Source organism: Desmodus rotundus, chromosome 8 (assembly GCF_022682495.2).
Source record: "Desmodus rotundus isolate HL8 chromosome 8, HLdesRot8A.1, whole genome shotgun sequence".
Classification (NCBI taxonomy): Eukaryota; Metazoa; Chordata; class Mammalia; order Chiroptera; family Phyllostomidae; genus Desmodus; species Desmodus rotundus.
The window spans coordinates 134,577,046-134,599,381 of NC_071394.1; positions in this window are offsets into that span (position 1 = coordinate 134,577,046).

Sequence of the window (22,336 nt, forward strand, 5' to 3'; positions counted from 1 at the left end):
TGGCTGACACGTTTGTTCTGAGAAGTGTTAACGTTTTCAGAGCGTTGGTAACGCAGATTGTTACTGTTGCAAACTGTATCATGAATTGTTGCTACAGACTGTGTCCGACTATCATGTAGACAGATGTCGGCAGAAGAAACTGTTGGCATTACGTGAACGTGTATGTTGAGTTACATATTACTGAGAAAAATAGAGGATAGAAATATTATTATTTAAAGATGTCTCCTTTTTTTGGTAAAATTACCTTTGAATTAAAGATCTGTGAGGGGTATGGATGCTAATGGAAATAAGGTGCCTTATTTACATGAACGCTGCTTACTGGAAAATCATGTTTTTCCTCCTGTGAACAGAAGCCCAATGTACATTCAAATTAAAATATATCGGCATCCATATAGAAATTTCTGAGAACACTGTTCACTTAGGAAGCTTCTGGCCGCACTTCAGCTCACTTTGTTGTGAAATCTTCAGTAAGCGACGGAAAAAAGTGGTTTATCGTCAGCTGTTTGACGACTGTAGCTTGTGATTTGCAGGAACACAAGCCACAATTTCACGGCTGAAGATCGCTGCCTCCCTCAGGCCGAGGCCAGGGGACTGTGGCTCGCGATTCTTCTTCTTGCTTTAATCCCGTGTATTTTTGTTTTTTAAAGCTCGTGTCCTTTTGCACACTGATGTGATCGTCTAGAACTATGAAGTCACCGTGACAGCAGCCCCAGATCGTCGCTGGTCACTCTGGTCCCGATCGGGTGGGGCCAGGGTGAGGACAGCGAATTTCCTTGTGCCCTCAGCGTCATTTCCATTCCCAGCCCACTGTGGCAATGCAGACTCAAGCGTTTCACTGAAGAAATTACCTAAATAATTTTGGCAAAAAACCCCCAAACATACTTGAGTGTGTGCGAAAGAGAGAGGCAGAGAGAGACCCAGTCTTGAATAGCAAGTTCCTCTTTCACACTAATCACGTTGCAGGAGAACCCCTCACTGGACGGCCACAGGCTGCGGTGGACAGATACTTGATGTTCTCCCGATGGTCACGTGCAAAACCGAAGCTCACATTTGTTCTGCTTTGTTTTGCTTTTCCTTCCCAGGAACCACCTGGGCTCCTGTGTTTGGAGATTCAGGAGTGCTTCCGGCTTCCAGTCACCGCTGGACCCACGCGGAGGTCTTCCCTGGGCCCCCCCGCCCTTCTCCCCTGGGCACTTTGGGCGTGGCTCCATTTGAGGCTCTGACAACCCCCAGTGATGAATGAGGGGATGAAGGACACGACCTTGCAGCTCCAGGCCCGGCCCCGCCCCTCAGCAATCCGGGAAGGCAGGGACCCCAGTGACGCTGTACCAATGCCCAGTGGTCGGCTGCAAGAGTCACTGGCCGTGAGCCCGGACAGGCCTGCGTCCTGTGGTGTCCCTTTACAGTCAAACTAATGTCACGAAGCTGGTGTATTACTCTATAGTTTACAGACGAGGGAAGAGAAAGGCTTTTGGGTTAAGTCCATTAGAAAGTTCTGGAAATCGCTGGTCGATCTTCTTTGCCTAAATGCCCATCCCAACACGTCTTCCCGAAAGTAGCCTCACCCAACGGCGAGCCCCGCCTAGCTCAGGTCCACCCCTGCGTCCAGGGCAGCACATTCCCCAGGGCGGGGAGGACAGTCACACTTCACGTTTGAAGTTCAGGGGCCAACCTTGAACAGAACAAATAATCACTGACTGTCATAACTTAGAGCGTGGAGGAAAGCAAACAAAATCAGGGATGTAATTCCTACTCTGGGCTTGAGGGGCTACGCAAGTACGCGGGGGAGGAGTAAGTAAAAAATGCAGATGTGGAAGCAAAAATAACAAATGAAGATTATCGGAGGGTGAGATCGCGTGAAAGAGAGAAGTGCCGATGGCGAGGGCTCCAGCAGCTGCTTTCGCTCACTGGCGTTGAGAGCCTGTGTGCAGCCCCCAGTTAACCAACGCGGGAAACGCTCCGAGTGTGCGCACTCTGCCGAGGAAGGCGCTGAGGCTCCTAGAGAATACGGAGCTCGCCCAGGGCGATGCAGCTGCGAAGTGGCTGAGCCGGCACCCCGCCCGGCACGCCGGGTCCCTCGGTGCCCTCTCTTCCTGAGTAGAAAAGGAATGGGTAGAATTTATTTAAATTAGCTCAGGAAAAATATGCCCTGAAGTACTGTGATTCTTTATGCCGTACGTGTTCGAATAATTCTTTAATAATGCCCTGTACATTTGTAATTCCGATTTGTAACTTGTAATTCCGATTCCGGGAAATATACAACACATCTGAAGTTACGTTCACAAAAATGCATTAGTATTTAACCTTAAAATCAAACTGGAGCCCAGCAGAGCATTAGTTGTAAATCAACTTAATGAGCCCATTAATAAAATCCAGGTGACTTCACCGCAGCCCCGTGTGAGAAACGGCCCCACAAAGCACTGCCATCTCTCGGACAGAACATGCCAGGCAGGGGCCAGGTGGTGGGCACGGAGTGGCCCCCTCCGCAGCTGCTGTTCGAGGCCCGAAGCTCCGCTCGCAGGCCGCCGCACGCCTCCCGTGTCAGTGAAACGCGAGCACCGGCCTCTGCTCGTCCACAGCGGAGTCTTGCGGTTCGCCCCACGGTCCCCTGGTGTCGGCCAGCGCTTCAGCTTTGCGGGGCTGGCCTGGGACCGCTCGGGTCATTCGTGGGCCAGTGAGCACTTGCACGGAGCGGTAGGAACCAGCCTGGGCCAGTGTGTGCTGTGTTAGCACCCCATCCCCGAATGTGCCTTGCAACCCTTGAGGGCTTTATACATTTTTTTAAACATTTTTTTATTGTTGTTCATGTACAGTTTTCTGCCTTCCCCCCAACCCCTCCCCAGCAGCCCAGCCCTCCCCACCTCCCTCCCCGATTCCACCCCCCTTGTTACTGTCCATGTGTCCTTTACAGTTGTTCCTGAACACCCTTCACCCTTTTCCCCCACTCCCCCCTCCCCACTCCCCTCTGGTCACTGTCAGCCTGTTCTCAATTTCCATGTCTCTGGTTCTATTTTTCTCGCTTATTTGTTTGGTTGATTAGGTTCCTGTTAATGGTGAGATCATACGGCATTTGTCTTTCACCGCCTGGCTTATTTCGCTTAGCAGAATGCTCTCCAGTTCCATCCATGCTGTCACCAAGGGTAGGAGCTCCTTCTTTCTTTCTGCTGTGTAGTATTCCATTGTGTAAATGGACCACAGTTTTTGATCCATCACCCTGTGAAGTTTGCCTTCAGGTGGAGGGGCAGTGTCTGTCTTTGCGAAGGAAGAAGCCAGTGATGACGTCAACGTTGCCACTATTTCGAAGGTCCCGGAAACCTGCCCATGTGGGTCAGCTGCGCCGATATCGAATGCACCCCCCATGATGCGTCTGCACGGTGTCCGCAGTCACGCCGCCCACTCACCCTGGGCAGAGCTCACGGGCTCTGGGTCCCGGGACAGGGGTGCTCAGGCCCCATCACGGCCCGACTCCGCACGGTCGGTGCAGCCAGCGGAACGGGGAGACTTTCCCTTTGCACTCTGTCATCCGGAGCCACCCCAACTCTTGTCAGCGCAGACTGGCGATGGGGGAGACGGCGCTTTCCCCAGAATGGGGCTCGGCAGCTCTGCTCCAGTCCAGGCAGATACCAGTGGGCGAGCCCCGAGCTCTGGCCAGGGCCCCTTGCAACGGATCGACAAGTCAAACCGCACAAACCCAGGCTTTAATGTCGAGGGACTGACCCGGCCGGTCGGTTCAACTCAGAGGCAAGAACAGCTTTGCCTCTTGCTCTGAGCTGACGCGCACGTCGAGTTTTTACTTACAAAGGGGCGAAGGACGTGCCTTTTGGGGGAAGAATAATTCTGAGGAAGAATACAGACGCCTGTTTGGAGGGTCCACACTTCCTGGGGTTCTCTGGCCGTTTCACTCAGGGTTTCGATTCCAAACTAACTTGGAAAGGCCACGATAGGCTTCGGGGAAAAACGAAATGTGTGAATGTGGCACCTGGTGTGATACAATGTAACAGACCAGAACACACTGCCGGATGGAGGTGCAGTGTAGGGAACACGCCATAACCCAGCAGCGGGGACAGGGGCAAGTGCGTGCAGACGGGCACAGTGGTCCCGTGTCGATCGCACACCGGTGACGGTGACAGTGGCCATGGGCAAGGAGCCAGGGTGTGGCCCAGGTTGCAGTGGGAAGAGGAGCAGTCACTGCAGGTGGGAACCTGGGTGAGGCAGACACGGCCCCACTGGCTGCCCGTGCAGAGACACCGTGGGCCTGCAGTCTGCTCCGCCGCGCCCCAGATGCAAGGTGAGTGCCACAGCTGAGCGAAGTGCACGGCCCCGGTGGCTGGTGCCAGCGCAGACCGGGAAGCAAGCTGGGCAGCAGGACTGTGGCTGAGGTCCGTGAATAAGGCCCACCTCTGACAAGGCCAAGCACAAATGTCACGGGCGGGCCTAAGAGGCACACAGGCATTGTGTCCCCTCAGGAAACCAGCCCTGGACGCAGAGCACTGTCATTCCTCATCATTAGTTACACCGCCCCGTCAGCCATGGCGGTGCCACCGGGTCAGGCACGGAGGTGCCACCGCGTCTGCACCGACTGCGTCACAGACGCTGCCCTGTCGAAAGAAGGAACGCGTCCGCTTTCCTCGCCACTGTAGACACGGTGTCCCACGGAGTTCAAGTTTAAAGAACATTTGTAAAAACAGTCCCTTCGTGGAGGTAAATATTTATTTAAGATCCACATGAATTCTGGTGGGTTATTTCTAACGCATGACACGTTATCACTCGGAACATGAAACACGGACTTGAAAAGGAAGACACATGATGTGAGCTTAAGGAAACGCTCGGGGAGGGGAGGAGTGGGGGGCCCAGGGTCAGCCCCGGGAGGTGAAGGCCGCGGGGTCGCGGCGAACAGTGCGCAGGTGGTGTATTTAATGTCACTGGCGGTGCGTGTGAACGCGGCCGAGATGATGAATTTTGCGTTACGTTTTTAACCACAGTAAGAATCACTTAAAAACACTGTCATGAGATACATTTGCAGAGTGAAGCTGAAACAGGGTCTCTGACACGTCAAAACCAAACGCAGAGGCCCGGCCATTTCCTGCCGACACCGGCCACCGGCACGGCCCGCCTGCTCTCCCTGCCGCCGCTGTGCGGTAAGACACACGACGGCACCGGTTTGTCGGTATTCTCAGGGGAAAGAAAAGGTCTCTACCGTTTTAAGTGTTGGGGGTGGTTACAGAAGAGAAAGTGAGTGGCCGGCTCTGATGACAGACCCTTTACCAGGCCATGTTCTGCGCCTGCAGGTCCCCCCCCTTCACTTCGGTCCTCAGCTAGTCAGGCTCGCAGGCAGCTCTGGGGGGCCAGGCCCTTCCCTACACGCGGCGCCCCGTTCCTTCTGTGCCAATGACGGCTGTGCGCACGCTTATCATCCATTACCTGTGACCGAGGGCTTTCAAACAAGAAAGATTCAGAAGACCAGACAACAAACTACTTCACTGCAAGGAAGGTCTGTGCCCCCGAAATTCCCGCGTTGGAAGCCACAGCCCCAGGAAACGGTATCAGGAGGCGCAGGCAGAGGTCGCAGGGTGGAGCCCTCAGGGAGGGATAAGCAGCCGAATGGCCACGCGGAAGGAGAACCTGCCTCCCGGTCCCCTCCACCCAGGACCTGCAGCTGGAAGTCTGGGACCCAGAAGGAGGCCGAGCCAGACCCTGCTGGAGCCCAGGTGTGGGACTTCCGGCTCAGGACGGGGCGGAGTGCGCTTCTGGTGCCCTGGGTTTCAGCAGTTTGGATGGACTAAGACACAAAGAAAGGAAGGGCCAAGCGCAGCAAGGCTGACCCGGCAGAACCTCGGGACGTGGAGACAGACCACCGTGTGTGATGCCCCGGAGCAGGCCCCTGCCGAAACCCACTGTTTTCCCAGACTGACGGGCACTCAGCCGAGTTCCTGTTTCCCTGACAGACGTGTTTCCCTCGACAGCCAGCGCAGCTTCCGGGAAATGTCCAGGGGCCATTTCTCTTTCCGCCCACAGAGCCTTTGGTTCTCGTTTTCGGCACGCCCTCCTGCACCCTGCACACGCCCGGCGCCGCACACGCGCATTTTGGTGTGCGTGCTGGGTGATGAGGCCCCGGGCCTGGAGGGCGGGCCCTGTCTCTCTGGTGCCATGCCCGCTCTGCTCCTGGTTCTGCCTGCGAGAAACCAGACCTCCAGGGGGAGGACGTGGGCTGCAACTCCACTGCCCACCTGCGGCACCGGCGCTCCGGCGGGGGGCGCGGGGGCAGGCGGGCAGGGCGGGAGCAGGTTCTGGGAGGAAACGAGGTCTAGCCAGACCCTTTACCGAGGTGTGGACAGGTTGAAGGGACAGGCCGACGTCAGGCCTACGGACTGCAGGAGGCCCATCGCACACTGAAGGCTGAGGTGGCGTAGAAGGGGCCAGGGCTGGAGGCCAGAGTGATGTGTGCCTGGCAGCTCCACCACGAAGGACCGGCTGTGACTACGAGCCTGCAGCCTCTGCCGGACGCGTGGCCCAGAGCAAGAAGGGAGCCCACGAACCCCAGCCTCAGCTCTCTCACCCGGGAACGTCCCTCGAGACCATGGGAAAGGCGTGTTGAAATACACGCTGCTGCTGCCCCCACCCCCAGTGTCTGAATCCCTAGCCGTGGGGCGGGGCTCACTGGCTGCAGGAGCCAGAGGGCACGGGCGACCGCCTGTCCAGACGGGCACGAGGCAGAGGAGCAGGGAGGGTGGGCCTGGCAGCGCCCGAGGGGGCCCCACAGGGAGAGCCACCCAGGAGCACGAAGAAGCCCGAGGTTCGAGGGTGGGACGCTGCAGGCTGCATGTTGGGTTCCGCAGCAGAAGCAGGAAGACGTCCAGGAGGAACAGGGAAGGCTTAGTTCTGTGAGCGAACTTGGGGAGTGAGGCCAGACCCCAGCTCCCAGGCTGGGGAAGGAGGCAAGAGTCAGGGACACGGAGAACAAGACCATCTCAGCTCAGGGTCCCACCTGGTGAGAAGAAAGGGAGGGGCCTGGGCCGTGAGTTACCTGCAACCAAGACCCAGGTGATCCTAGGACAGAAGCAGGGATTCCAGGAAGCTCATCTTGGAGCCACTGACTTGCTCTTCCTGCGCCAGCCGAGGGCAGGCGTGGCCTGGGGTGGGGAGGGGAGGTCCGTCTGCCCGACACACAGTGGAGCCTGCACCCTGGGAGCAGGGACCCCACCGAATGGGTAGCAGCCAGTCTAGTGGCTGCCAGAGAGAACAGTGCCGGGGTACACGCGGTGGGCTTCTGATCAGCTCCCTAAAATCCAAACTCGGGGGCCCGAGTTCTCCCCACCCACGGTGACCGCCGAGGTCAGAACATAGCCCCTCTGGTGTGTCACAGACTCCCATTTGGTGGATGGCCTAGAATTTTTCTTAAGAAAAGCTGCGGCTGAACATTAAAGCGAAGAACTTTCCTGAAAGATCACAAAGGCAACATGACCCCTGCTCTCAACAGGCACCCCACTGGGCGCGGCAGTGTCCTCAGTGGGTATTTGGTTTACAAGGAATCTGTAGCCTTCAGCTTTCGAACACTTCCCCGCCCCCACCCCACCCCCACGCCTAAGGGGGCATCAGCCTCAGGGTTCCGGGGACTTGCCAGGGACCCCGCGGGCAGAGGACGTTTCTCCTCCTCTGGTCGTTCTGCCCCTGCCTTTGCACTGCAGTGCGTGGCCTTTCAGTGACGCTCTTTCTCCGGTGCTCGCCTCGCAGTTTCCTGGGCAGCTCCGCGGGGACTGCAGGCTCCCTGAGGCCAGAGGTGCTCCTGAACCTCGGAGCTGCGAGAAGCTGCTGGCTCCTGAACCACAGACTGCAAGAAGCAGCCGGCTGCCAGAAGAAGAGAGCTTCATAAATATTCGTCAGACGCGGCTGAGCCAGCCAGAGAGCCGTCACCGGCAACTTGAGTCCGTGACACATCCTCCTGTATGATTACTATTCCAAACCGAGCCCACGGTCTGCAGCTTCACAGGATCACTGCGCGACCGCAGCCAGGACTCGGGGAGTAAAAGCCTCATCTTTAAAGGGGCAGAGGGACCGACCGGCCAGTGCTCCCCGAGGGCTGTGTGCATGGCGGGGGCCGTGCACGGCCGACCCCGGCCGGTGAGGTCGTTCCAGAGACTAACGATTGTCTGGGTCAGCATCTTCTCACTGTTTTCAAGTCACGTGCCATCATACTTATTTTCCCCTGCACCTCAGGTCAGATAATAAAGAAAATTCATTACAAGGCAGCGTGGTGTGCTCCTAAGTACATCTCCACCAGGGAATTTTAATAATCAAAGAAGTTGCTGATGTAGGACTGTGATAAATGGCTTTGCCACCAGGTAATATAAACCGTAACCGGTGTGATGGATCCTCCTGCCTCACAAGGAAAACTGCGGTGCCCGAGAGCCCTGTGAGCCTGCCCGAGCCGGTCCGCGCAGGCGGCCGTCTGCGTGCATCCTGGAGGGGGCACTCGATGCTGCTGTGCTGACGTGAGGCGTCTCTTCTGGGGGAGAGGCTCCGAGGAGGACAGACAGAGAGAGGGAGCAGGTCCCCAAGTGCGTTCCGAAGCGTTTTCCTATCACGCGCCGAGCGTTCTGTGGGGACGGCTTGGGGGCGATGATTTGTAGAAATTCATTTTCCCATTGACGGTGATCAAACTTGAGAATAACTGGCTTCCAAAATTCCTTCTGAATGCTAATTTCCACGACTGAGAATGAAGAAAGGTCTTTAACAGCGCAATCCCTGGGGGCTCAGCATCATTCACAGAGGGAATGCTTGCTTTCTAAGCTCACGTGGCCAAACGAACCCCGCCGAGGGGCCACTGCACTTGCTTCTGTGCACGAGGCCCGGACAGCACCACCCCGACAGCCACAGAAACATGACCGGTGGCAGCAGTGACATGTCCTTGTCAATGTGCAGCAGGGGACTTGCATTATTTGGGGCGGTGCCGTCTGATACAGCACAATTAACTGATGCTCTACCTTCATTAACACACCCACCCCCTCCCTTTGATATTCTCTGTTCCTTCTCCCGCCTTCTGGAACTCTACGTTTATTTCATTTATTTTTAATTTTGCCACGTGTGTAATTTTCTCCTTTGAAGATTTAATAAGAAGTGTGTGCTTAATCTGCTCTTTCAAGACACGCTGCTTGGCTATTCTTTAATTCCTGGTTGTTTAACTTTGTCTCCTCTCAATTGAATTATTTAGACTACATAATTTCTGCTTTGAAGATGGTAAGATTGTTACTTTTGCCCTAACACAAGAGCATTTTTTGTTAATAGCGCATCATGTGTTTAAAATGTTACGTCTGATAGAGTGAAAGAAGCTAGATACTCCGATTCATCCCATGAAGCTTGTGCTCCCTACTGCTCACATTCGCTTTCTCTGCGCGTTCACATTGTCGCCTTGCCTGCCCACGTTTACAAGGGAAGCGGCTCTCAGGGCGACGTGGGCGAGGTCTTCCGTTCCCGCTAGCGTTGCGGAGACTATCCCCATTCTCTGTGTTGGGTAAGGGCCCCCATTGCGGATGGGCTGTAGAAAGTGGGAGCCTGAAAATACTGCGAGGGGGGCAAAGAGAAGGGGAAGCAGCTCCACCGACCGCATCCAGGAAGGTCGCAGCCCGGGGGGTGCAGGGTTCTGGTGCCCAGGGAACCCACACGCAGATCACTCCGTCAGCACCAGGCTGCGAGGTGCCCGCGCCGCCACCTGGAACGCCTTAATAAACACCTTAATTAGCAGGCTGGTTCCGTGAGCGGAGCGAGCAGGAGGCGGGGGACAGGGCAGGAAGAGCGAGGGGCCCTGGGCTCCAGAGCGCTTCCCTAAACGCCCGCTGTGTGACCTTGGGCCGGTTACCGATGACCGATGACCTCCAAGCCTTGGAGTATGAACTAGAGATGATAGCGCCTCCTCTACGAGGTTGTTCTGAAGGTCAGTGAGATAATTCGTGTGAAGAACCTAGGGAAGCAGAAGTGTGTGGCACACAGTAGGTCATCAATGAAGGGCGGATGCTATTGTTATTGCAGGAAAACTAATAATGCCAACATTCTTTTCTGTTTTTCAAGGAGATTCTTAAGGAGAACTAACCTTCAGACCTCGGTGGTCACTCATGAGTAACCTGTACTGTGGAACAGCAGGTCGCTACCTGTGAAATGGTGCACGTGGCACACCTGCCCGTGGCTGAGAGCAGTGCGCGGTGGCTGTCTCAGCTCCCAGGCATCAGAAACCAGGCCTGGCCCCACCGGCCTCGCCGACCTGGCCTCAGGGTCTCCCCAGCCCCCGTGACCACGCTGCCCAGGGTGGGGGCTCAGCTCAGGGCTCCGAGGGAAGGAGCGTGGGCCTCAGAACCATGGTGTCCTATGGCCGCTGGTAAAGGCCACCCTGCGGTCCCTCCCCAGGGCAGCCAGCGAGGGGCGGATCCCCCAGCCAGCCAGACACCACCTTCCTACCCAGCAGCCACAGAGGCACCTCCCTCTCCTCTGCTGCACGCTTCTGGTTGGAGATTGCAGGCCCCGCCCACAGCGAGGCCGGAGGTCACACAAAGGTGTCCAGGCTGGGAGGAAGCGGCCCTAGAGACCATCCTGGAGTTTCTCCACCACAGGCAGAAACCGGGGTTGGGGGGGAAGCTTCATTTAAGGGGTCCTCAAAGAAGCAGACCTATTCCCAGAAGGAATGGGCAGCCCTCTGAGGAAGTGCTCTCCTGGCTAGGTGGGGGGTCAAGGTGGCAGAGACATTCAATGACCTTTCACACCGGACATGGCCAACCGGGCCCGGGGACCTGGGCAGCCCGTGCACCTCCAGGTACCGTCCTGACAGGCTTCTCGGGATGCTGGTGACGGGGCTTCACCCTGAGTTCTCTTGACTCACGTTCCAGGTGTCTGTCTGCCCTGGAGACCAGGTGTCTGCCCTGCAGACCAGTAGCTTCTTAAGAAAGGAGTGTTCAGGAAGAAAGAGTAAGACGGGGCGCCCCGGACCCAGCCTCCACGGCCCCCCGACACCGGCGAAACACACATGGCCACGTGAAACCCAACTGTTTTCCCTGCTACGTCTCTGAGAAGGGCCGGAATTAACGTAATTAAAATGCAGTCACGTGGTTTAAAGAAAGCAAATTATTCTACTGAGAGAAAAGGTGGAAACAGAGTCCTCATGGGTGAAATAGTGAGGACTATCCCCGTCCTGTGTCTGGAAAACGGGAACTGAGCTCACGAAATCCGTGTTAAACACACGACCTGTTTTGCGGGAAGGCCCGAGTCAGACGGGCGGGTCCTGACCTCTTCCGAGGACCCCTCCGTGCGACCTGAGGTGGGCCCCTTCGTTACCGCGGGCCTCAGGCGCCCCATCTGGAAGGCCTGGGGGAGGAGCAGCACCACTCTTCAAATAAGGGCTGTTTGCAGGGTCCTACAGACTCAAGCCTGTTCACGTGCTTAGTATTCGCGCGTTCACACCACTAGTTAGTCAGAACGTGTTTAAAACAGATAAAGATGGCTTTGGAAATTAAAGAGGTTTTTCTTTAAAGCAGATGAATGGCCAGTGGGTACACAGCCCTCGTGAGCTGGGCCCGCACTCCTCTGCTGCGCCGGCTGGAGGGGCAGCGACCAGCCCGTGTGAGGGGAGGGGCCCCATTTGTGAGCTTGGTTACACGGCTTGGTCGTTCTTGCTGAAAACCTCCATGAGATTAGGGTGCAGGGAGAGGCTTGCTCATGTCCTCAACAGCAGGCTAATGAAGCCTCTGTCTTCCCACGGAGTTAACATGCCGTCCCCTCGGGTCCAAAAGCGGTAACAGCTTTCGGAGGTATAAGCGGCCTGCCAGTGCCTGTCACACATCCTGCCCTGGCCTGCGGTGGCCCGGATTACAGGTGCAGGAGGTCCAGAAATGCTCCCGCGAGTTCCCAGGGGCCAGTGCCACCCAAGGAGCTCAGAGGAACCGCACGCAGGACTTGGAAGCACCAACGCGAGTGTGTCGGAAGGCGTCTCCCCCCCGAATGAGTGATGCCAACCAGTTACTCCGACTGAAGACGCCCTTCCCTTCCCTCCCCTGTCCTTGCAAAGAGTCCCGTCCTTTGCATGTGGGATTCTAAGAAGAAAACTTGACTTTGATAGTGGGAGAGTTTCAGAATTACCCTGAAGGCTGGAATGGTACAGCTTGCCAGGCGCCTTCAGCCTGCATCAGCTTCCTTGTCAACCAGAGGTCTTTCTCTTTCATCTGCCCCAGTCCCAGCCAGTGCTGTGATGGTGAGGGACCCGGGCCCTGGACCCTGGGCCCTGGACACCAGACCCCGGACCCCGACGGGGTGAACCTCACTAATGTGTCCGCCTGGGACTCATTAGATGTCAGGAGTTTGTAAGAGATGGCATTCTGCCCTCCATCTCTACCTTGCCATTCCTCTTATTCTCGAGATAGGGACACATTTTTGCACTATCTATGTAGTTACAAAGTCACACATTAAAAAGATACAAAGTGGAAGGCAGTTTGGAGGCTTCTCACAAAACTAAACATACTCTTAGCCACACAATCAGCAACCACGCTCCCTGGCATTTCCCCAAAGGAGCTGAAAACTGATGTCCACCCAAAAGCCTGCACATTCGTCATTGCCACAGCGTGGGAGCCACCGAGACGTCCTTCATCAGGTGACTGGGTAAGAAGCCGCGGTCCTTCCAGGCAGTGGGACACTCTGCAGCACTGCAAAGGAAGGAGTCACCGGGCCGTGACGGGACCTGGAGGAGCACAGACGCCTGTCCCTGTGAGGCAGAAGCCAGTCTGGAAAGCTGCTGTGTCACTGCGACCCTGTGACGTCCCGGAGAAGGCAGGGAAGGCAGGGCCGTGGGGACAGCGGAAAGGTCGGTGGCTGCCGTGGGTTGGGGAGGACGGAGGTGGAGAGACAGAGCACAGGTCTTCGGGGCAGTGAAAATACCCTGTGTGGTGTGTAATACTGGAAATGTGTAGTTATCAGTGTGTGCACACCCACAGAACATAAACACTGAGCGTGAACCCACGGCAAACTGTGGGCTCTGAGTGACGGCAACGGGTCATTGCAGGTTCATCGTGATTGAAAAAATGCACCGCTCGGGTGAGTGACACTGGTAATGGGGAGGCCGTGCATGTTCGGGGGAGGGGTGCATGGAAACACCCCCATCCCATTTTGATGTAAATCTAACAACGCTCTAAAAAGGAGAAGGAAACACACAGAGGCAACCCTTCATCAAGCAAGACAAGGAGCAGCCTCTTCCACGAACCTGTGTCTCTACCCAACCGACCCCTCCGCTCACAGTATGTCCACCGTCCCTCTTCTCCCCCCCACCTGCTCACCCCAGTGCGCATTCAATCGGCACCACTATTTAGCTGAGGCGTGAGCACCGGGGTCTCGGCCACCAGACCAAGGCAGTCCGCTGGTTTCTCACGTGCCGCTGAACCGCAAAGAGGCGGCATGGCGGTACCCGCATGTACACACACGTAACTCTGGGAGTATAGAGAGTGTGCTCAGCCAGAAGAAATAGGAGGAAAAACATTAAGGACAACAGAAAATTTCTTTTCTGGAAATGCCCCAACTCGAATACGGAGAAGTAATACAGCATAAAAACACTCTCGACACAGACCATCTGATTCTGCACCGTGTGGCATCGGGCAAGGGGTTCAATGTGTGGATTCTGATTTCTCAGCCTCCCGCCCGTAAGATGGGAACAAGAGGGATTCTGCACCTCCAGGTTGTTAGGGTAACTGCAGTTCACACAGGTGAAGTGCCTAACGCCGCCCCGTCCACTGCGTATGGTTAGGGGTACCAGGCAGAAGGAATCTGAGCAAGGGTAGCAGAGGAGCAGCAGCAGCAGGAGGAGTGTAGGCTCTGTTTTTGAGTCCGACAGAAAACTATGGATGATAGACAGGTACCATGGACGAAGTCCTTCCAAACGAAAGGCCCTGCCTTCCTCTCTCCAGCCACCACCACAAAGGAAAACGACCACAGACATTTCTGGTTCGTGTCAGTGACAAAGGTGGCATTGAAGTTCCTGTTTTAGGGGCATAAACTTACTTCAGGAGACAGAAATGCCCTTTGTGGGAAACACCGTTTTCGGACACGGTGTGAGAACAGTTCAAGGGTAAACCGAGTCCCATTACCAGTTCCGAGAGTTCGTGTGCGCATGCGTTGTTCAGGGGACCACGGCAAGTGTGGAAGCAAAGGTGGTGGGAAGTGCGCCCCACCGACACGGGTCAAGGTTTTGACGGGGAAGATGCTGAAGCGAAGCCGAGAATCTGATTGGCTGTAGCTTAAGCAGCGTGTCCTGTCTGGCTGTTCGTGATTGGTTGTTGTTGGTACCGGTTTCTCACGTTGCAGCGCGGCCTCGGGCTCCGGTGGCGCGGCGGGCCCAGGCTCCCCGGGCCTGGGAGCAGCCCCGGCTGAACGGTCTAGGTCTCCGCCCAACTATTTTACCGGGACTGGGCGCGGCAGCTGCGACTCCGGCCACAGAGGCGCCTTCCTGCGGAGCGGCCGGCCGGCTTTGCACGGGGCCCTTTCTGATTGAAGCCACATTTACCTCCTGTGAACGGGACACGGGTAGGAACGGATGGGCAGTTAGCGCTTTCAGAACCTGTCTGGGAATCCGTGCATTGGGAAGGGATTCGCCTGCCTTTTCCTCACCGGTATCGCTCCTGCTGCAATGGCCGTTCACGTTAAAAGGGGAATTTTTCACTGGATTTGTCTTGGCTTTAAAAAGCAAACAAAGCAAAAGGCCTGGGCTCCATGGCAGCACGGAATGCACTAGGCAGAACCGGTTATTCTCGTTCTCTCTTCTGTGCGTCCGGGCACATTGACCACGGATTACCATCTGAAAACAGGTGTTTGTGTTGTTACAGCTAATGTTTGCGGAGTTCCTACCGCAGGCAAATAACACTAGTGTTCCGTATGTGTGTCCTTAACCTTCTGGTCAACCTAAGAAACAGAATTGCTACGATAACCCTACTTTTGTTCTTCTTAACAAATATGTAATGAAACCATGGTAACGTTTAGGTGGTGAAGACGCAGGCGGCCACTGCGACATGCTCGCCGTTTGGAAAACAGCAGTCGCAGTTCCAGCGCGGAGAAAGGGAAGCCCCGAGGGGTCAGTGGCTCCGCCCCCAGCTTCGCTAGGTGACAGGCGTTGGGGACAGGCCATGGGGATGCGTCCTGCACGGCTGCCACTGAGCCGTACCCGCTTATGTGGCTGAGTCAAAGGTTTCACATCAGGTGCATTTTACCACAATTGAAAAGGAAACCTTTTAGTTTCCACATAAATTAAAAAAAAAAAAAGGCACTCTCTTCTCGGACTGGCTTCCACTGCTCGCAGAGCGGCTGAGGCCGCCAGAGGCGTCCTGTGTCCAAGCGCCGGCCTCCAAGTGCACCGGCCTGAAACGCCACATCGGGGACCCTGCCACGCTTCCTGCGGTCCCTGCGCACCGGCCCTGCGGGCCCAGCAGCGTCTGTCCCCACGGCCGCGCCCATCGCCACCACCAGGGACAACGCGCCTGCTTAGAAAAGAGGGTCCCGGAAGTGCAGAGTCTCTGCAGGGCCGTGGGCAGCGGTGAGAGAGGCTGGAACCGGGGCCCCCTCGCTGCTCCCCGAGCTCCTACCACACAAATGCCCGACGTCGTCTGCAACGCGGCTACTTTTCTCTCTCTCTCTCTCTCTCTCTCTCTCTCTTTTTTGCATGAGTTGAGAAGATTTGGGGGAGGCACATCTTTTAAGTCTTTAATTTTCCAACGACGGCACGCCCCAGTGGCACGTGACAAAGAAGTGCGCAGGAACACGCACAGAGGCGGCAAGGCTGCTGTGAGGGCTGGGGAGAAAGCGGACCTCGATGGCCTTCTCTCTCCTGGTCCCTGAGCTCCGACTGGCCTGTCAGGGGTGTGAGCAGGCGGGCGGGTGATCCCAAGTGTGGCCCGGGTGGCTGTGGAGAGGACAGCATCGTGGGGCAGCGACGGAAGGCTCGCAGTGACACAGGGACCCTGCAAGCTTGCCAGCGTGCCCAGGTGGGGTGAGAACCTCGCCAGCTGTTAAATCTGTGCAACAGGCTTTCAAAGGCCTTGCCGCACGCCCCCCGTGCCCCTGGCTCACGAGAGAAGACAGGACTCTTCAAGCTGGGGTTGGATTGCAACGACCGCACCCCTGCAGTGAGGAGGCCCCAGTGTTGGAGCTGCTCTCTCCCGCTGACATGTCCGCTGATGGTCTCCGAAGCCAATAGCATGGAGTCATAACCAAAGAACCTGGCACCGTGAAGACCAGTTACAACCGATACGATACACACCCCTGTCGGCAGTCTGAGCCCGACTCTGAGCCCATCACAATCTAATTTCCTCCCACAGTAACCCAGCACTTCGGGAAAACTAAACAGAAGAAACCACCTCTCCACTTAATTAACTTCTATTCTTCCTTTTTTGTTCAGCCTGGGCACTTAGGGAAACACAACACTCCGTAAATATAAATAAATGAGATAAGACCGTAAATCTTCTCCACCTGCTAAATTCAGACAGTGATGAAAGACTAAAGTAGATTCACTTCGCTGGAAACGCAAGGAAAACGAGAACCGTCGTGAGAAGGAGAAGTGCCGGCTGCGGAGGTTTCTGGGCAGTTCCGAAGCTCTAGCGAGGGCGTGCCACCGCACCAGGCACTAAGGGCCCCGGCCCGCGGCGATGGACTTGGAGGTGACCAATCGCGTGACAACGGGCTGCTGTGCCTTACAGTCGATCAGACGGCGGTAAGCTGCGGCTGTTCCGGTTTGCTCTTGGTCGTTCGTCTGCCTGTTAGCATGGCAGTGCGCTACCAACCAACCTCAGAAGGGGAAGGCTGGTCCCCCGGTATTTGTGAGACAGGCGTCCACGTGAGCTATGGGAATGGACAGGATCTGCTGAGCTTCCCTCGGGCCCTTCAGTACCTGTTCGTGATCTGTTACTGAAATGCACCTGGACCTCCGTCAGAACAACTTCCAGACACTGAGCCGGCCGAGTACGAACAGTCTGAGAGCTGGCCACTCCGTCATGTCACACGTCCCAGAGACATCCGCACGGCCAGGTCCAAGGTGACGGATGCTTCCCCCAGGACAAGTTCAGCGTGTGAATGCCACATGACACGGTGACACCGGGTGGTGACAGTAAATACATGGCAGCTGGGAGAAACCTTGCCTTCGACAGAGGTCTCGGCTACTTTTCTGTTTCCGTCTCTCCCCTTTCTCTTCCTCAACTCTTCCCTCCCCTTCTCTCTCTCTCTCTCTCTCTTCCAGAACGCTTCGATGGCAAAGCCTCAGTCAGAGAGCAAAGCAAGTTTGGCACGGTGAGGGGACAGGCCGGAGTGGCCCCGAGCGGGTGTGGGGTGAGCAGAATGTCAGGGTGGAGGCCCTGGGCGAGGGCGGAGCCTGGCTGGGGTGCTGGGGTCCCACTGGGGTGACGCGGGCCCTCACATCAGGGACGCCAAGCACAGGTGTCCCGGTCCAAGCGGGTGGAAGAGGGCATCCGGCCAGGGAGTGGGGAGGCAGGGTGTTTGTTAGAGGAGGGAGGGCTGACCAAGTGAGCCGGCAGTTTAAAGACAAGGAGCAGGGCTGCTCGCTGGCTGGGGAAAGGAGTGAAAGGGGGGGACACGGACTGGATTGGGCTCCGCGGCACTGAGGGAGGTACCGCCGTGAACTCCCGGCTGCATCGTAGAGGCCACAAGTACGGAAACACGTGGACGGACAGGCGGATGCCCGACGCCACCCATATCCTGGCTTCTCAGCATCACCCCGTGGCTCCCTGCAGAAAGGGCTGCCCCGGGGTGGAGGAGGAGACGTCGGTGGTGTGCTGGGCCCTCTGTGTCAGGGAGCAGGGCCCTCTGTGTCAGGGAGCAGGGGAGCACTCAGGTAGGGTGGGGGTGGGGCCGGAGGGGGCTGAAGCCACTCAGAGGAGCCCATTGGCCGAAGGAAGTGCAGCGCCCCAAGGACATAAACAGCAGTAGACCATGAGCCGTTGAATAAAGAAGGATCCACCAGTGCAGGGTGGATAGAAAGTAACGAATCAAAAGTTCAATGAGAAGCAGACTACTTACACACTTCCCAAGTGCCCCCCAGTAAAATGTTTCCTAGTTACAAAGAGAAAAAGAGGAACCTTACACTGGAGACATTTGGCAGACACGGTCTTAATCAAGTGGTCAAAACGAGCAGGTAGAAACCCAGACAGAGACCACCTGCCACGGCGGGACGCGGCGAGCAGAACCGTGTCAGACTGGCGATGTTCCCTCGGAGCCTGATTCCGAGCAGCCGCCGTGCAGACTCAGACCGAGGGAGCGTCTGTGAGGTGACAGCCCTGGGAGCTCCCAAAGGGTCACCACGGTCATGCACTTCAGGGCGGATGGGGCTGCTCACACCCCGGCGTGGCTTGTGATTCTGAGCCGGTCCTTTGCCATGAAGGACGTTGTTCGGACAGTTGATGAAACCCCAGTGGGACCCGAGGGTTAGGTGGCAGCCGTGCGCCAGCCCTGGCTTCCTGCCCCCGAGGCTGTGGCGTGGTGTGAGGAACCTCTTGTGGTACGGGGGACACCGTACCCTCCAATGCTTCAGGAGAAAAAGGTCCCGGTTATGGCAGGTTTTCTGTAAATCAATGCTTGCTTCAATTTCTTTAAAAAAATCAAAAAATCGTTTCCATCCGAGTCTCCCACAATGTGATACGTTATTCTCTTGATTTAAGGCGAGTTGCAACAATTCTGGCTGCTTTACAACCTCTGAATTTTAATGGATGTCGTAGATGTTTACCACCCCAGAGAATTTGTACAAAATTCAATTATTTTTCTAGCTCATTTGATATCTCGCAGTGAGTGTTTACACGTGGTGCCCTGGGACTTGAGGATAATATGAAAAATCAATTGTTCAGCCATGTGGAAGAGGCGTGTCCCATGACAGCACACGCCAGTCTCATGTTCTGTGTCCACTACGCTAGTCAATCCATTTGAGAGTGAAATCCAATAAAGTTTAAAGCAATCCCCCACAAAGAAATTCTAATTAGTTTGATGAAATCTGCCTCTTAAGCCGTTGGAAATTTGGAGATCCAGGAAAATGATCTGTTGGGTTTTTCTTTTAAAAAAAGAAAGAAAGAAAAAAAAAGCAGAGCCTGGGAACTCAACGGCTCCATGGGGGAGGGGCAGAGCTGCCCCCTGGCCCGTGCGGCCTGTCCCCTGGCCACCTTGCACTGGCCTGGGGTGCAGCGTGGGGCTCCAGTGGTTCCCACACAGCCCTCCTCAGTGCCCGGCAGCACCCGCCAGAGGCTCTGCCGAGGGAAACTGGCTTTCATGCAGATTAAACACGGTCCACACTGCGCTTTCCGTCCCACCACTGACTCCTCTCTGCTGGCGTTGGGTGTGTGATTCCAGGCGTGAGAATGTGAGCAGACGCAGGGCTATCCCGCCTTCAGGCACCTTCCCCTCTGTCCCATGAACACAGGGCAGGTGGGGGCAGCGAGGCGCATCGTGGGAGCGACCCAGCTTCGTGGGCAGTTGTTCAGAAGTGAAGGCGGCCTGGGGACCCCACACTCACGGTCCCCCCTGGAGAGAGGACGGGCTTGGGGGCCCTCAGAAGGCACAGGCCCCCGGGGAGGACCCCAGTCAGACCAGGGGCATTGCTATTGGCCCTGGCACGTAGCCCAGAGGCCCCTCCGCGGGCTTGTTTCTGTTCTCACGTGCATCCCGCCTGCAGACACATCCAGGGGAAACAAAAGCTTCTCTGCCTTTGGGATCAGGGATTTTGGAACGCGTTTGATAAAACCATCGATGCTTCACAAAAAAACGGAAGAGTGGGTGTTAGAGACACAGGTTTTGGCAGGAGGAGGGCGTTCAGGATTAACACATGTGAACAGGGACAGGCCGGTAGATTGTGACCCGTATCAGGGACTTCTGCCACGATCTGGATGAGATTCTCTCGGTATCGGATGACAATTCTTTCATGAACCAAGCTGGCTGCTCTGGAATTCTCACCCTAATTTCTTTCTGTCTCTGGGGCTTCTGCACGTTCGCATGGCTGGCCCGGAGAGCGCTCTCTCGTCTCTTGTTCCTGCGCCCGATTTTTCTGACAGTCGCCTGGCCAGTCAGGGAGGACACCAGGCATGTGCGCCAGGGCAGCTTCTGAGAGCTGCTCGGCTCTCCTCCCGGTGCTCGGGTAGTCTGGCACGGGCGTGACTGACAGAAGGGTGCCAGCACAAGCTGGCTGGCACCCAAGGCCACCCTCACGGAGCGGGGGGTGCGGGGCAGTGAAGGAGCTCATGTGCGCCCTTCACCCGCAGGCAGGCAGGCAGGCTGAGAGCAGGAAGGGACCGACAAACCCAAAATAAAGAAATTCTCTGATTGCGCCATTGTCTGTTTAATTGAAAACACATCTAATTAACTGTGCGGCTGCGTCAGCAGGCTGTGAATAAGGGTACAAATCCAAGTGCCACTGAAGCTCTCCCAGCATCTGCGGAAATGCCCGCCCCCTCTCCGTCCACGACGCCCCTGTCCACAGCTCCGGGTGCCCGCCTCTCCACGGGGCGAGGTCTGGGCGGTCGCTGGGTCTGTATCACGCTGGCCTCGGTCCCCGCCCAGAGATCACGCTGGCCGCAGAGGGCCGCTGGCTCGGGCCTCCCGGAGGAGGGAGGCTGCGTGCACAAAAGGGAGGCTCTGAGCCCCATGCGGCCCATCCCATCACACCTGGCTGAGGGGACCGCGGGGCCCGACTGCTGCGTCAGCGTCGTGCTCGTGCGACAATCCCCAAGGCTCCCTTGGGACCCCTCCCAAAGACACGCGAGAGTAGGCGCCTTACACCCCGCCTCCCACTCAGCGCTCGTAGCACAGGGGACCCGGGACCGCTGGCCTCCTCGACGGTCAAGCCCTCTTATTTCTCCATCACACTTGCTCCACCCCAACCCCTCAGACAGGGGTCCCTTGTGAGCCCTGCCCTCCCTGATCCCTGGATGGCTTTCCCCGGAATGCAGGGCTGCAAACTGGTTCCTAAATTGCTTCCGTTTCATCATCTGGCAGCCGTGGTCTCTGTCCCTTTCACGTGTCCTGGTTTCACGGGGGTCCTGGTTCGGTGGCAGGGCAGGGAGGCACCGGGGAAAGGAGCTGGGCTCGGATGACGGGCCTGAGCTCGAGTGTGATGGAGCCGTGGACAGCTTCCGTGTGACGTCAGCACACATCCGCGAACGTCACTTTCCGAGGCTGCTGAGGGCTGAGTGGGCTGCCGCGGGGACAACAGGCTTCAGGACCCCCACGGCTCCCGCTCAGTGGGGCTGGCGTTCTCATTCCCGCAGTTCTGGCGCATGAACAACTGGGGGCGGGGGTGTCTTCTCCACGTGGTCAGCCAGGGATGCAAGCTAATGGGGGGTCGTCACAGTTTGCGCTGGTTTCATGTGTGTGCGCCTGTGTTTGTGCGTGTGAGGTGTGGTTGTGTGTGTTATAGTGTGTGCGCCTGTGGGGTGTTGCAGTGTGGGGTATGCAGTGTGGAGTGTGGGTGTGGGGCATGGGGTGTGACTGCCGGAAGGAGGGCTGAGGGCTGGCCTTCAGCACCAGGGACAGCAGCCGGCCCGCGGGTCCGAGGCACAGTGCTCTGACCCCAGTCCTGCCCGACAAGTCACCTTCACTGAAATGGCACAGGGAGCCGGGGAAGCCCACTCCTCTTCCTGCCTGACCCCCTCCACCAGGCAGAGAGAAGGGTGTGCTTCCCATCAGGTCACTACGTCCCTGTCTCCTCCGCTCACCTGGCACCACAGCGTCCCTCCCTCTCCTCACTCCGGGTCCTGTCTAAGGACAAGATGATGCACAAGTGGCCTGTGCATTTGAAGCAACAAGTTCAGTCCCCACACACAGCACGCACTCGGGATGGTATTGCTGAACAGATGACGTACCAGAACCAGCAGCTTCTGAGGAGCGTGGGGTGTCGCGGCTCAAAATGGCGGAAATGCAGACACAGCTCGAGGAAGGGACACCTATTACCTGAGGTGTGACCACACGCTCACGCTGCAGGTGCAGCCCCTGGGGGCCACACGACTGTGAATCTGAGAGTCGGTCCGGACACCAGACGGACCCAAATGGACTCCTGCAGTCGGGCCGAGAGGCCCTGGGCTGTGGTGGCCCCTGTGGGCTCTCGTCGCTCTGCCGCAGGCGAGCATTCATGCCACTATGTCACTTCCGGGCCAGTCTCTGCCGCTGTCTCGTGCGCATCTGTGGCTGGAAGCTCCTGTGTGCTTTGCGGTGGATTCTAATTGCTGAGTCTTCCGAGTCTCCCTCCCTCTGCGGCTTTGTTGTCCATGGTTTCGTCTCCTGCCCCAGGGGACAATGTCCGCACTGGCACTTTCCTCTCTCTGCTGTAAAGTCTGCATTT